We start from the raw sequence: 14,977 nt of genomic DNA on the forward strand, positions 1-14,977 counted from the left end.
CGTGAAATGCCAACCTAGTCACTTGGGATTTTAGTGGGAAAGAAAAGTAGATCAAACAAACAGAAAAACTGTCTATGTGGACATTATTCCAAAATTACTGTGTGTGTATGCATGCGTATGTATGCATGTGTAAGTGTGTAAGATCATACTGTGCTGCTTAAATCGCTTTGGGACTTTTTAGTGTTTTAGTCAGACAACATCATATATCATGGTGGTGTTTATAACCCAAGGAGCTGTCTGCGAAAGAGCATGAGACGGTGAAGGGAGGTGTGGTGAATGAGGGGAGTGGAAGCGGCACAAGACGAGAGGGAAAAAAAAAAAAAAAAGAGGGAAAGGAAGCCGAAAGGAGGAGGCAGCTTTTTTCAGGCCAATTTTTCAGTTCAACAGATGTGAGAAAATAGGCCTCATGTTTTTAACATGAAACATGAACATCTCATGAAACAGCAAATAAAAGCTGCCTGGAAAGTTTGTTTTTACATATAAAATGGAGATTTAATTGATATTTGACAGCGCGGCGTGGCATAAAGTATGCTTCAACCTTTGGAGCGTGTTCGCAGCACATAAGTCATAACCTTGATGAATAATATGCGCAGTGAGACGCTGTGAGCGGTGCCCATGTCTGTTCGGTCAACCCTCAGAGAGCAGGATTTCCTTCAACGAATACAGGGGGAAAGACTGCACAGATCATTTAAGGTTTTCTCAGGGTTTAATAAGTGCAAATGTTCCCTGTTATTGTCATCTTGTGTATAATAAAGGCAAGGTGGTGCTCCAGTGCCCAAAGGCCCAACACAGATGTTTGCACGTTTCAGTAAAGATTGCAGTCATCATATATATATATATATATATATATATATATATATATATATATATATATATATATATATATATATATGTCAGGGTAGAGACTGCGATCTGGTAGGATCGGCGATCCTGCCAGTGGAAACTCCGATCGGAGTCTCTACTGGTAGAAACTCTGATCCTACCAAACATTTAATAGGATCGGAGTTTCTGCTGGTAGAAACTGCGATCCTACTGGTAGAAACTCCGATCGGAGTCTCTACTGATAGAAACTCCGATCTTACCAATAGAACTGCCAAATGCAAAGTTAATGTTGAAATTCCAAAGGTTTTGAGAAAATTGTTGTCATTTTATATTTCACAAATGGTTTTAATATTTGGTGCTTTCCATAAATTATTTATATATTATGTGAGCGTGCTGAGACTAACTAAAAAGTCCAGATGTGGGTTAGGGGTTAGGTAGGTAGGATCAGAGTTTCTACCAGTAGAGACTCCGATCGGAGTTTCTACTGGTAGAATCGCCGATCCTACCAGATCGCAGTCTCTACCCTGACATATACATATATACATACATATATATATACATACATACATATATATATATATATATATATATATATATATATATATATATATATATAAATAAACACCACTGACAGTCTACTGTAAAACTGGACGATTTAGGTACAAAAAAATTCTTACAATTATTGAGGTCAATTACAACTGTGATTGTAAATGTTGCAAATTTTACTTCTGCGGTTGCAGTTTTTACACAGCGAGTCTCTGTGAACTCAAAATGTCACTTTACACAAACTTAACCTTTCAGACGCAGCCTTATGGGATGATATAATTGTACAGACTGACGCTGTGATTGTGAGTCTGTTAATTGTACAGTTCTGGAACAACCCTGACTCACTGTACTTTTCATAAACTAAAAACCTAGAATGAATCAAGCCTTGAATAAAATGTTAATAAGAAACTGATTGCATTAAATGGCTGTATCACTGTATTTTTTGATAAACCTTTGAAAGGACATGTTTTTGGTCTTGTTAACCTAGGGAAGCTCTGATAATGCATGTGGGGTCCACAATAAAAAGATATTTTTCCAAGCAAGTATTTTCCTAGTCCAATTAAAAAAAAATCAATAAATAAACAAACAAATCTGTGCATGCGCCTAGAAGACACAAATGACAGATATACACATCATAATCTGTGTTGGACACTGTGGACTTCAGATAATATTAGACACATTAGTCACTGATTTAATTTAGGTCGTTAATGTGTATTCTTTATATTCCACATGTGTCCGTCTAAATGTGTCAGCGTCAACTGTTATCGACTGTCATACAATGACTATTTATATATATATATATATACACACACACACACACACACACACACACACACACACTCTACCGGTCAAAAGTTTTAGAACACCCCAATTTTTCCAGTTTTGTATTGAAATTCCAGTAGTTCCAGTCCAATGAAAAGCTTGAAATGGTACAAAGGTAAGCGGTGAACTGCCAGAGGTAAAAAAAAAAAAAAAAATGAAAATGGTAAGGTTAAACAAAACTGAAAAATAACACTGGTCTACAATTTTTTAGAAATAATTTGCTTCAGAGATTAAATGTGCTAAATGTTACGTATTTTAATAAGATTAATTGGAAAATAAATGACAAAAGTGCAGGTTTGCTGACGTTTTCAAGGTATATGATGAAGTGTTATTACACATATATACTGGTTTATGTACATTTATATAATAGTTTTATAAATCTTCCACTAAATAGAAGCTGTAAAGTGAATGTATTCTAATGTACAGACAGTGTTTTGAAGTAGATCTTGTAGCTCTGAGACAAATATTCCTTTTGAGTCAAACCCATTCTCTTGTTAATTCTTGAATTTCACATTTGACCCAAGGCTGTATCTTGGAAAGTTCAGCCAACCAGCATTTTTGACTTGATCTTTCTTTATCAGTGACTCTCATGTGGTAAAATTTCATTACTTTTATTCTGGAAGCATTTTCCTTGTAGACCAGTGTAATGTACATTTCAGAATTATACTAAAAAGTGAACAAGAAATGGGTTAACAATGTAAAGCAGTTCTGCAGCAATGGAGGTTGATCAAGCCTGGAAAGTTGGTGCTACCAATTCCTACAGGTGTCCCAACGTTTGTGAATTCCTTCCAACCCCCTGTGTCTGCATAAACTGTATTGAACAGGATTGGACTGCAGAAAGTAGTGTGTTACTATAAAAATGCAAAAGAAACTTAACCATAGAAGAGAGACCGAGCATCAGAAGAGTCAAAAATGTAGGTGTGTCCTACAGAGAAATGTCCAAGAAAGTGCAGGTGTCAGTCAGTCCAGTTTCCTTCAGCATCCAAAGGCACTCAGAAACTGGACTGGAAATGCAGACAGACAGAGGTCTGACAGAGCCAAAGACACAACAGAATCAGAAGACAAGTTTATGACAGTCAACAGCTGGAGTGAGAGGAGACTGACAGGACAACAGCTGAAAGCACCGAGAAGATAGTGGTCGTAGTAAGAGAGTCTGAGTTTACACTGTGAACAGAAGACTGAACAGTTGCAGGTTTGATGGGTCCAGCTGCAGCTAAAGCCATTGCTGAGACTTCAGACTAAGAAAATGAGGCTTGGCTGGGCCATGAACCAGCACCGGTGGAACTACTGAAGACTGGAAGAAGGGCTTATGGACTGATCAAACCTGCAACTGGAAGTCTTCTGTTCCCAGTGTAAACTCAGACTGTATTCACACCTGAAAAGTCCTTTGGTCCACTTATTTGATTTGGATCAAATGCGGACTTTATTTTTTTCATTTGGGTCGGATCGCATTCACATGGCACTTTTTGCTAGTGGACCAAAATGCATGAACAGAAGCACGCATGTGACGAACTACGCTAGCATTGGACAGAAAAGTCGGGGGCGGGGTGAATCAGAGATGGCTGGTGTTGATGAAAATAGACGTGGTACTCCTACATACAGTTATCATTTTTGGAATTTAATTGTATTTTTACAGACACAAATTTACGAAAATAATGTTAACACTCAAGAAAAGCTCAGTCGGAGCCAGTTTCATAATTCGGGCATCTGACCAAATGTCAACAGCACATTCAATTTCCTCATTGCTCCTCGTCTGTCCACAGCTCATGTCTGCTGCTATTAGCTCTGAACACCCGTAAACCTCGGCTACTTCCAGCGGCTACGGTGGCTCGTCAAGCACAAAAAGGCGCAAGATTCCTTGGTTTGGTTCGGTTCGAGGTTGGTTATATTCACACCAGAAGTGAACCGGCCCAGAGTCCGTTTGGAAGCGGACCCAGACCACCTAGAAGAGGTGGTCTCGGTCCGCTTGTTTGGTTCGAATCAGAGTTCGCATGTTTGTATTCACACCTAAAAAAACGTCTGGACTTTCTGGGGAAACGAACTCTGGTCCGTTTTAAACGGACCAAACGCGGTAGGTGTGAATACAGCCTCAGACTCTCTTACTCCACTATCTTCACTGTGCTTTCAGCTGTTGTCCTGTCAGTCTCCTCTCACTCCAGCTGTGGACTGTCATAAACTTGTCTTCTGATTCTGTTGTGGCTTTGGCTCTGTCAGACCCAAAGCAGAAAGACAGAAAGTGTGTCCTCCACAAAAGTTCATCTTCTTGATTGAACAAAATACAAAAAATAAAAAGTAAAAATACATACAGGAATTCACTGCCTATGTTTCCTGGCCCAACACAGCCTAAATATGTATGAACTTATTCACACGGTCCGAACACGGTCAGAAAAACTGTGAGCTCCTCTCCGCTCTAATGCCGTATACCCCCCACATACTACCTCCGAGCTCACTGGACCTTCTTAAAGCTACAGGTTCTTATTTTTATCCTTACCACTTGTCAGTGCATTAACATGAAATAACCAAAATAATATGACTGCGTAAATAATAATGGCACAAATATTAAATTACAATTATAGAAGACCTTTTTGAATGTAGTTAAATTATAAAATTACTAATCACTAATTAATAACTGAACTGAAACTGCCATCAGTTGCATAAACTACACATACAGCACATAGACAGACATACATATACACATATATATATAACCTGTAGTCCCTATAGTTCCGTATGAACATGTTAAATACACAAAGTGACAACAGACTTGACACTATTTTCTAATCTGTGTTTCCCATATGAATTTTCCCAAACTGCAGTTTTTAGAAATTTCTTAAGTGTCAAAAAACACCTCTAACATGTCAATAAGAGGAACAATATTGATAAGCGTCAGTTTTGTAAAATATCCATGTTAGTGTGGATGCGACATTAGACGTTAGCCTCCCATCTTTGTTTCACACAGCACATTTGCACTGCTTTACTGCTCTCTATTAACATGCTATCACTTACAGATGACAGGTAAAATGCACATGTATCTTGCTGCCGTTTCCAGGCATGTCAGAAATACTTCCCTTTGTTAGTAAATGAGCCTAGATTTGCAAAAAATAATTCATAATCACCAGATGAGCCTGTATAATTCGTAACCAGGAAACAGACGGCGTAAAATCACAGAGGAAACAGAAACATGTCGATTTGCATGATGCTAATATTATCAGGGGACCTCAGTGTTTGCTGAAATAATGTCATTTGCAGTGGAATTTTTACCTTACAAATTACAGACACTGCAGACTCACACGGGACTCTGATCACGGACGACCTCTGCAATTATTCCAAATTACCAGAGATCCTCAGGTAATACTAGTCCTGTGTGAATAGGGCTTAAAATAATAGCAAGACAGCTGCACAGGAAAAATAAGGCCCGTACTAAGCGAGAAAGCGCTATAAAAAATTTGCCACATCCCCTTCTCTGTGCTCTGTGTGTCCAAACAGCGGTGATAAGCTGCAGCTTTTAGCCGACCGACAGAGCAAAGCATGAGGCAAATGAAAATTGAATAATGTGCTCCAGCTCTGCGTTGGACATCTCTGGCCTAATACGCTACTTCCTGGGAGTTCCGCTAACTCCTCATGCAACAAATGAGAGTCGGTGCTAAAGGGCTAAACTCATCCTGTTGTCCTCTGGACCAGGCGAGCTGTAAGCGTTTACAAACACACAGAGGCATCAGCACATTGGCCCGGCAGCTGCAGCGCTTTGCCAGGCCCTGCAGCAGACAGCATGTGAGTGCAGATACGTGTGCGGTTGTGAGTGTGCGAGAGTGTGTGTGTGCGAGCGAATGTGTGTGTTATACATCATTACCTGGGCTTGAAGGTGTGATGCAGGGGGGAGCCTTACTCTGAAGCATCTGTGGTGTTCAGGGCAATACAGCAGAATGGTGCACTAAAAAAAAAAAAAAAAGAATTATGATGATAAGAAAGCACTGAAGGACAGTCAGGACTTGACTCGTTCCAGCATGTAGGCCTGAGGGTCCCATTAGTTTCAACAACTAATTCTGAATAAGCCTGGATCCAGTCTGAGGAAAGAAGATACATGGCAAAGTTCATTTACGCAGCAGGATGAGGAGAGGATATACAGTACATATGAAATCAATAGGCACAAGATCATGACGGACTTTTGACGGAGAATCACACCTGTTGGAAAGCGCAGGTGAATTTAACCCAATCTGTGACAAGGTTTCTGGTTTTGTTCAGGATTATTACACTATTTATATATTATTATTATTATTATTATTATTATTATTATTATTATTATTATTATTATTATTTACTTGGTTCGAGGTTGTGGATTTCATCAGTAACATTCAATAATCATCAAGTAAACAAACATGTACACACCCATGCTCGAAAAGGAGCAGGATGAAGAAAATCTTATAAACTATAAATAAAATTTGATTGATTGAGTGATTTGATTGCTTTTCCCCTGTATGTCACTTTGGAAAAAAGCGTCTGCCAAATGCATAAACAATTAACAATTAACTATTTGGACAATATATAGATGAAATAAAAACCAATCCCTCTTCCCTACATTCAGGTGCAGCATTTCCAATAATTACCCCAGCTGCAGTGTCCTAATTTGTTCCGCCAGAGACTTAAAATTATTAAAAAAAAGATTATACACCAACGTAATTCTAAAAAAAATTAGGTCTGGTGTTTGTTGGAGTTTAGAAACCAAACCAGCTGATAGATTTAGGGTAATTCTTGATCATCATTTTGTTAACATATTACATGTATAAAATTAATATGTACTAAATCTGGACTTTTGAATGCAGACAAACACTATTATTATTATTATTATTATTATTATTATTATTATTATTATTATTATTATTATTATACACTGAGCCGTACTTTGTCATACATGCACTTTTTTTATGCACTTTATTTTGCTCGACTGCTAGGGGATGTCTTAATGGTGAATGCGTTTTACTTACGTGTTATGTGTCTGTTTTGTTTTTTTTTAACAACTTTATTTATCATTTTTCCATTACAATTACATCTTTAAGGCATATCTTATGCAATTCTTGAACTTGCCCCCGCCCCCATCCAGGTGGTATTCCCACAAATACATCCATATAAACACACAGACAAACAGAACACCAAAAAAAAAAAAGACTCAAACCAATTTACGTTGATCATTTCGATCATATCACCAACATTCTGGACCTCTTGCATAAGGAAAAAAAAAGTCCCAACAGTCAGACTGTGGGCATTGAGAAGACTAGGATGGCAGTAGAAGAGTGAGGAAGAAAGAAAAATGAAAAAAAAAAAAAAAAAAAAGAAAAATTAAATAAAAACAAGGAATCAGGAAAAAGGCAGGTTCTTGATATGAATTATAAACTGTGACCAGGTTATATGTCTGGGTTTTTTTGTTGTTTTTTTTTTTTAGATATTTTTACCATTTTTTTAATTTTACCCTATTCTTATGTTATTACTGGGACCAGAGTACACATTTCGCTCTTCATGTGCTACATTAAATGAATGACAATAAATGAACCTTGAATATTTCCTTTCTCAGTTATATAGCCAGTCCGTCCAGAAAAATGCAATTATTAGATTGCATAATTCGATGCATAATCAAGCAAATAGTGCATATTTTGCGGGGATCTGCATTTTTCAAAAAGGGCGCATATTCACAGCAATAATAGCATATTTCCACGCAAAATATGTAAAATATCTGGGGCTCGTATGATTTAATAATCCTGCATAAAGTTTAAAAAAATATCCCATCGTACCTTGACACAGGGAGTGATGTAATAAGCAATATGCACTGTCATCACAGAAGGTAAACTAACTGCGAGCCACAGAAAAAATCCTGCAAGATGATGAAAAATACAACTCATTTACTGACAAAAATATCTGCAGAAGACAGATCAAACCAGCACCCGATGTCCTACACTACCTCACTTTTGTGAAGCAGGAAGCAATTATTTTATTTGTGACACTGGCGACTCAGGAATGTTAAAGCCGTGATTAAAAATAAAAAACTATAACAGAACCAGCCCTTTCTGTGATGTAGTGTGTGCTTACTTCTTATATGTTTGCGTATCATAGGATGTAATTAGACATTTGTCATTTAGTAGTAGCCTAGTTAGAACAGGGTGTGGAAGAAGAATCACTTTTTCCCCTTAAAATATATTTTTCCAATTCCCGCATATTTTCGCATTTTTCTTGCGAATTCCCACAATTTCATCTGATAAAATCACAGAAAAGCCCCACATATTCCATTGCATAATCAAGGATTTTTGCTCGCAATTTTCAGGAGGGACTATAGCAACTGAGGCCTTCACTTCACTAGTCTGAGAATAAAGTTTATAAGTGTTGAGTTCTGCAGAATTCAGACAGAAAGCAACATAAATAGTGCTTTGGGCCAAAAGGAGATGATAATAGAACTTCATCCATTAGGAAAATAAATCAATGCCTATCGTTAGCCCCATAGCATAACCGCAAGTCATAAGTCTTTTTTTTTTTTTTAACCAAATTGTGATATCACTATAAAATGAATCAGCAGTTTAAGGAAAGTAAAGTTAGGCAGATATCACAATTTAGCCAAAAATATGACTAATATGACTAATGACAAACTACAATTTCATCTGCAGATGTTTTTTCTGATTTCAAAGGAAGCTCAACTTTCAAACAAACCCTTACATTCATTACAATTTTATGATTTGTGTGTACGCTTATTAAACCTGTTTGTCATTTAACAGATGGACGATGAAGCAAACACCCACACCAACTTTTTCTAAACTTAAGACTCATCTGAGTGTCATTTCTACTTTGACACTTGAACAGGAAGCTCATTGGAAGAGGGTTTGTGAACAGAAGGTGCCACTTTGTGCAAAACACAGTGTTTTTGTGGATACTGAACTTCAGTTGTGACCTCTACCTCCTCTCCTCACATGCAGTAAATGAAGCATTTGCTCATTTTCTTCCTGGTTGAAGTGAAGCAGAATCAGAGAAAAAGAGAACAGAAAATACAAAAATAATACAAGTTGAACTGTGATGACTCTTTAATATGGATGGGTTTGTGTTGTATCTGTTTTGTTTTGCCTTTTCTTTTCATTTCCGACGTTATATATTACAGTTAATTGTCTTAATCCAAAACCTCAGCGTTTTGGGGTTTCAGTCATCGAACAGGGAGAAGCGCCAACCGTGCACCACAGTTCTCCCAGTTGGATTCCTGATCCACGTAACCTTTCATGCATGATGGATTTACCTTTCTTCCCTTATGTTCTGTCTCTCCTCTACCACCATCGATCAATAACAGCACAAAAATACCCATAAACATGGTTCTTTTGGCTCGCACTCAATTAAATTTTCTACATTGCTGCTTTTTTGTGTGAAGAGACATTTCAAAGCGACACCTCCGAACACACATAGCGAGAGGTAACGAGATAAATAACAGGCAAAACAGAGTGTCAACACAATCGAATAATGTCAATTTTAATAGACGTAATTGTTTAGAGTGTCTGGCCTTTCTGTAAGTGACATTTCAATGTGTTCATCAGTCATTTGATCCAATGTCACGTAGAGGAAAATGTGACGCTGATGTTAAAGAATTACAGAAACAATTACAGCCTTTTGGTAAGAAATGTGGAAGAAAATACAGTCTGGGTGACGGGAGAAAGATGCAAAGATACTGAAGAAAGCTGTTTAAGCGGAGGCTGGGGAGGACAGATGGGCTCTGAATAAGGTGAACATTACGGACAATTTAGATCTTTCACTTCACATCATTCAGACAAAGCAGAGAGCAGCTGCAGAGGACAAGTCGTCTCACTACGACGCAGGACTCAACGTTACATCCACATCAAAATATATAAATCCTCAGTCCACACAAGTCAGACTAAAGACTCAACTGAAAACTGAATGCATGTTCCATCATCTACCATTCCCAAACTAAAGGTCAGGACCTAAAATGGACTGTGGAGCCTTTTTTATTGGCCTGAAAATTGTCTATAAAATATATATATTAATAACAGCATGGTATGGGAATTGATTTTCCAAACTGAAGCAGCAGAAGAGTATGTTCTGGTGGAGTTTATAAATGTTTATGTGTGAAATGTGGAGGAGAGGTAGAAGATATAACAAGAGAAAAAAAATAGTACACTGTAATACCTGTAATAAAGTGGTTACCTTAAAAAATGTAAGTAATGAGTAATGAAAACTTGAGTGTATTAAACTTAAATGCTTGATTTGAATGGAAATGCTATTTTAAGTAGAACACACTAAATGCCAAGTTAATTTAACTGAAAATTTGTTGCAATGTCAATTGCTTCGGATAATCAGTGCATTGGACTCATTCTGAGTTGACTTACATTAAAATCTTTTGCAGTATAAATTGCTTTATGAAATGATTCAACTTAATATATTGCAGCGTGGATGGAAGTTAAGCAGGAAGATAGCTCAGTGTAATTTACCAGAACAGGAAGTGCTTTTATTTTGGCGAGGCATAAAGATTTTCATTAAACAAGATCTATCCTAGATGAACAGTAAAGCCGTAGTTCTTCCTCTGGCTCTGACTCATGGTGCAGCTGTACAAAAATACAAAAACAAACACAAAGGGCCAATAAACACTGAAATCCACACATTAACAAATTAACACTAACAGCACAACCCCGCTGAACCCCTGCACAGAAAAAGAACACATTTACAACAACATGCCCAATACCCACAATGCAATGCGGAGATAAAAAGGTGTGGTCATGACTAAAACTTAGTGATTTAATTCCATTCAACTGAAACTTTTTCGTACTTTCGACTACGTCTATAATTAGTAGAATATACTGAACATTTTATAGTAATGGAATAAAACTGAAATCATTCAAGTACATTGTAATTAAAGCATTTTAGTAAATACAAAGTCTGGGCTTACAGTGTACCAATGTCTCTGTATCTGTTAAGAATGTCTCTGTATCTGTAATCTGTTAAGAATCATTAACAAGCTGCATTTGTGAGGTTGTCAGGTTCTGTCTTTATGTTCCAGTCCTGTGGTCTGGATGCAGGAGATCAATCTGACAATAGAAGTGGGTGGTACTTTCACTGGAGGAGAAACTCAATGAAATCAAAGTCCATCTATGACTTCCTATCAGTGATCAATAGGAACTATATTGATATCTGTAACTACTTCTATGTTATAAGCCGTCAAAATACGGACCATTATAAGTAATATTTCAAAACTTCGTTAATACTTCAAATATATACATTTCAGAAAACGGTGAACACACTTTGAAGACATTGTCCCGAAGAAGCTACATACAAAAATTGAAATGAATCCAACCGGTAGTTTCGAAGAAGCAGATTGTTAAAATGTAGACATTGGTGACCTTAAGTTTGACCATTCAAGGTCACTCAAGGTCAAAGGTCATTGACCCAAATGAAAGTCTGTATATGACTTCCTATCAGTGCTCAGTAGTAACTACATCAATATATGTAACCATTTCCATGTTATAAATCATCATTATACATAAAGAAGAACTTCAAAAATTCATCAAGAAATTCAAAAATCATAATTTCTGAAAACTAAAGACATTGTCCCACGGAAGCTACATTTAAAATTTGAAATGAATCCGACCAGTAGTTTCATCAGAGAAGATGTTTGAAGGAATTGCTAACGAACATTACGCCAACGCGATGGAAACGACCAGAAAGATCCAACAAGAGTCCAAAAACAGTCCAACACTATTTTGAGGAGAAAGAATTTGTAAAAAATAACATTATGTCAATTTCCAAGATGATTTTGTGTTTTGTAAATTTGGGTCCTGAGGAGACAAAATTGATCTCGAGATAAAAAAAATTTTTGAAATCATTCATGGAAATAATTAATTATCCTATGTTCTTTTTTTTTCTTGGGCTAAAGTTTGCATAAATTTCTCGTGTGAATGAATAAAGTTTATATACAGTGTTCTTTCCTGATCCCCCTAACCTGAGCATATAACTACATAATGACTTTAAATATAATACGCATAAAAAGAAAATCTACTTAATTTATTTTCCTTATTTTCTCAGGCTAAAGTTTGCATGAATTTCCCCTGTGGATGAATAAAGTTGTTCTGCATCTAAAGCTTTCTCTATAAATCTATATTTAATTTATGTTTAAAACCCATTAACATCATACCTTTGTTATTAGAAGGTTATATTGGAATGTGACCTTATTGATATATTTATTGACCTTTATCTGTGGTTGTGAACTGAATAACCAAAGGTGGAAAAGGTCTAAAAATACCTCATATACCTACGATTTGTGGTGCGATTTGACCCCTGTACCCAGATCCAGTATGATCGACCAGAGAGCAGAGGTCAAAAAGGGTCAAGAGGGAGAGAACCTGAACAATGAATGGAAACATGTTCAGTCAAACCATCAGTGACATGATGCAGGTCTGTGCAAACGTCATCATCAGACCAAGGCTTTTCATCGTCTGATAACACAACCATGACTCAAACGTATTTTACACCAAGTTCATCTTTCACTGCTGATGCTGAGACTCAGTTGGATTACAAAAAATAGGACTTTGCACTTGTTTTCTCTCATATTTCTATCTAAACTTGGAAACCCTGGAGCTGTTTGATCTAAAAATGTCCTGTAGATTTGTACATATGCAAATCGTGTATTTATTTATTTATTTTTGCTTGTGTTTCTTCAGGAGTGCTTTTGTATTCAACTGAGCTATTGTGACCAAGTAATTACCCTTGTGGATCAATAACGTTTGTCTAAGTCTAAAAACATTACATGTAAACTCTGTGCTCAAAAACAACATCATTCTAATCTTTATATATCACATCAGAAAATCTTTATGGAGACTGCAAAATTAAAGGGAAAAAAAAAAACCTCATTTGCCCAATTTTTTATTCACTTATTTAATTTATTTAGTGCCTTTTTTGAACAAGTACGGATTTACATAAATAATCGCATATTCCATTAGTTACAAAGACTAAAATAAGTCTTGGTCTTTAAGGGTTAAAAACAACAATTAAAGACGCTAATCTTTTCTATTGTTTTTGTGTACAGCTCTGCAGAAACTCCATCTCTACGAAACACACACTCGTAGCAAAGCAAGAAAATCACATCAGATAACCTTCATGGAAATTGCAAAGTTAAAATGAAGAAAAAAAATCTCATTGACTAATATTTTTTATCTATTTTTTTGTCTTTTTTGGAAAAAGTATGGATGTACAAAAGTAATTGCTTACTCTATTTGTTACAAAGGTAACTAGAGTCAATTAACCACTAAAATAGTCTTGTTCTTTAAGGGCTAAAAAACAGCAATAAAATAAGTGAATCCTTTCTATATAGCCACTGACCTCTTCTGCTAATTTATTCTTCAAATAACTTTACTTACTATTTTTTGGGATTAATATCTACCAAATTTGTATTTTTATGGATAAAATTTAGCAAAATCAAAGCACCTTGCCTGAGCATTTCATTTTGTATTTTGCAACCAATGCTGCAGTTCATAGATACAATACTCATCAAAATCAACATTTTCATTTGCCTAAATGTGTCGCATCAAGAGCTCTGTTTTGTATGAGGTACAGAGGGTGGAGGTAAATTGTAGAGCCAATTTTCACATGTTCTTCACATCAGAAACATTCTTTTAAAAATATTTAAGGAAATATTTAAGGAATATGGACTATGGTAGCCTCATAACTTTTATTACGTTTACATATTTGTAAGGTGGAGGCTTTAAAACAAGCTATTTTAGGCTTTTGCTCTCTCTCCCTGCACCTTTACTGTTTTATTATGTCTTTGATCAATGTTATGCATGTGCAAAATAAATCAATAAATCAAAATTAGTTTACCAAGTAGCAGCACAAAGGTAGTTTAAGGTAAAATATCAGTCTACAAATGCTTATCAGAGTTTTTATGAAGTGAATGTGCAGCAATAAACACCATGTTTCAAATCCAACTGAGCTCAGCAGGAACTCCCTCCATCTCTGCTAAACACACACTTGTAGCAAAGCAAGAAAATCAGACCACATCACAAAATCTCCATGGAAATTGCTAAATTAAAAAGGAAGAAAAAAATCTAATTTGACCAATTTTGCCTTTTGAGAGAAAGTATCGATGTAAAAAAAATATGAATTGCCTACTCCATTTGTCACAAAGGTAACTGCAGTCAACTAACCACTAAAATAAGTTTTTAAAGGTTAAAAAGGAAATGATAAAATAAGCAAATCCTTTCTATATTAGTTTACCAAGTACCAGCACAAAGTTAGTTTAAGCCAAAAGGTCAGTCTACAAATGCTTATCAGAGTTTTTATGAAGTGAAAGTGCAGCAATAAACACCATGTTTCAAATCCAACTGAGCTCGGCAGGAACTCCATTTCTGCTAAACACACACTTGTAGCAAAGCAAGAAAGTCAGACCACATCACAAAATCTTCATGGAAATTGCAAAATTAAAAAGGAAGAAAAAAATCTAATTTGACCAATTTTGCCTTTTTAGAGAAAGTATCGATGTAAAAACAAAAAAAAAAAGAATTGCCTACTCCATTCGTCACAAAGGTAACTACAGTCAACTAACCACTAAAAGAAGTCTTGGTCTTTAAGTGTTTAAAAAAAAAAAACCAAAACAATAAAATAAGCAAATCCTTTCTATATTAGTTTACCAAGTAGCTGCACAAAGTTAGTTTAAGCCAAAATGTCAGTTTACGAATGCTTATCAGAGTTTTTATGAAGTGAAAGACCATGAAACACCATGTTCCAAATCCAACTGAGCTCGGCAGGAACTCCCTCCATCTCT

The 14,977-nt window shown here is 36.2% G+C and overlaps 1 protein-coding gene across 1 annotated transcript in view; it reads right to left on the bottom strand.

Annotated features, from left to right (window-relative positions):
• Positions 1–14,977, bottom strand: part of tenm3 (teneurin transmembrane protein 3) — a 776,142-nt gene that overhangs the window by 738,314 nt on the left and 22,851 nt on the right. Inside the window, exon 2 of the mRNA XM_030128911.1 lies at positions 6,041–6,121. The gene's annotated coding sequence lies outside the window, so the exon portion shown is untranslated. The remainder of the gene's footprint in view (positions 1–6,040; positions 6,122–14,977) is intronic.

The sequence above is a fragment of the Sphaeramia orbicularis genome, chromosome 1, assembly GCF_902148855.1.
Source record: "Sphaeramia orbicularis chromosome 1, fSphaOr1.1, whole genome shotgun sequence".
In the NCBI taxonomy this organism is placed as follows: domain Eukaryota; kingdom Metazoa; phylum Chordata; class Actinopteri; order Kurtiformes; family Apogonidae; genus Sphaeramia; species Sphaeramia orbicularis.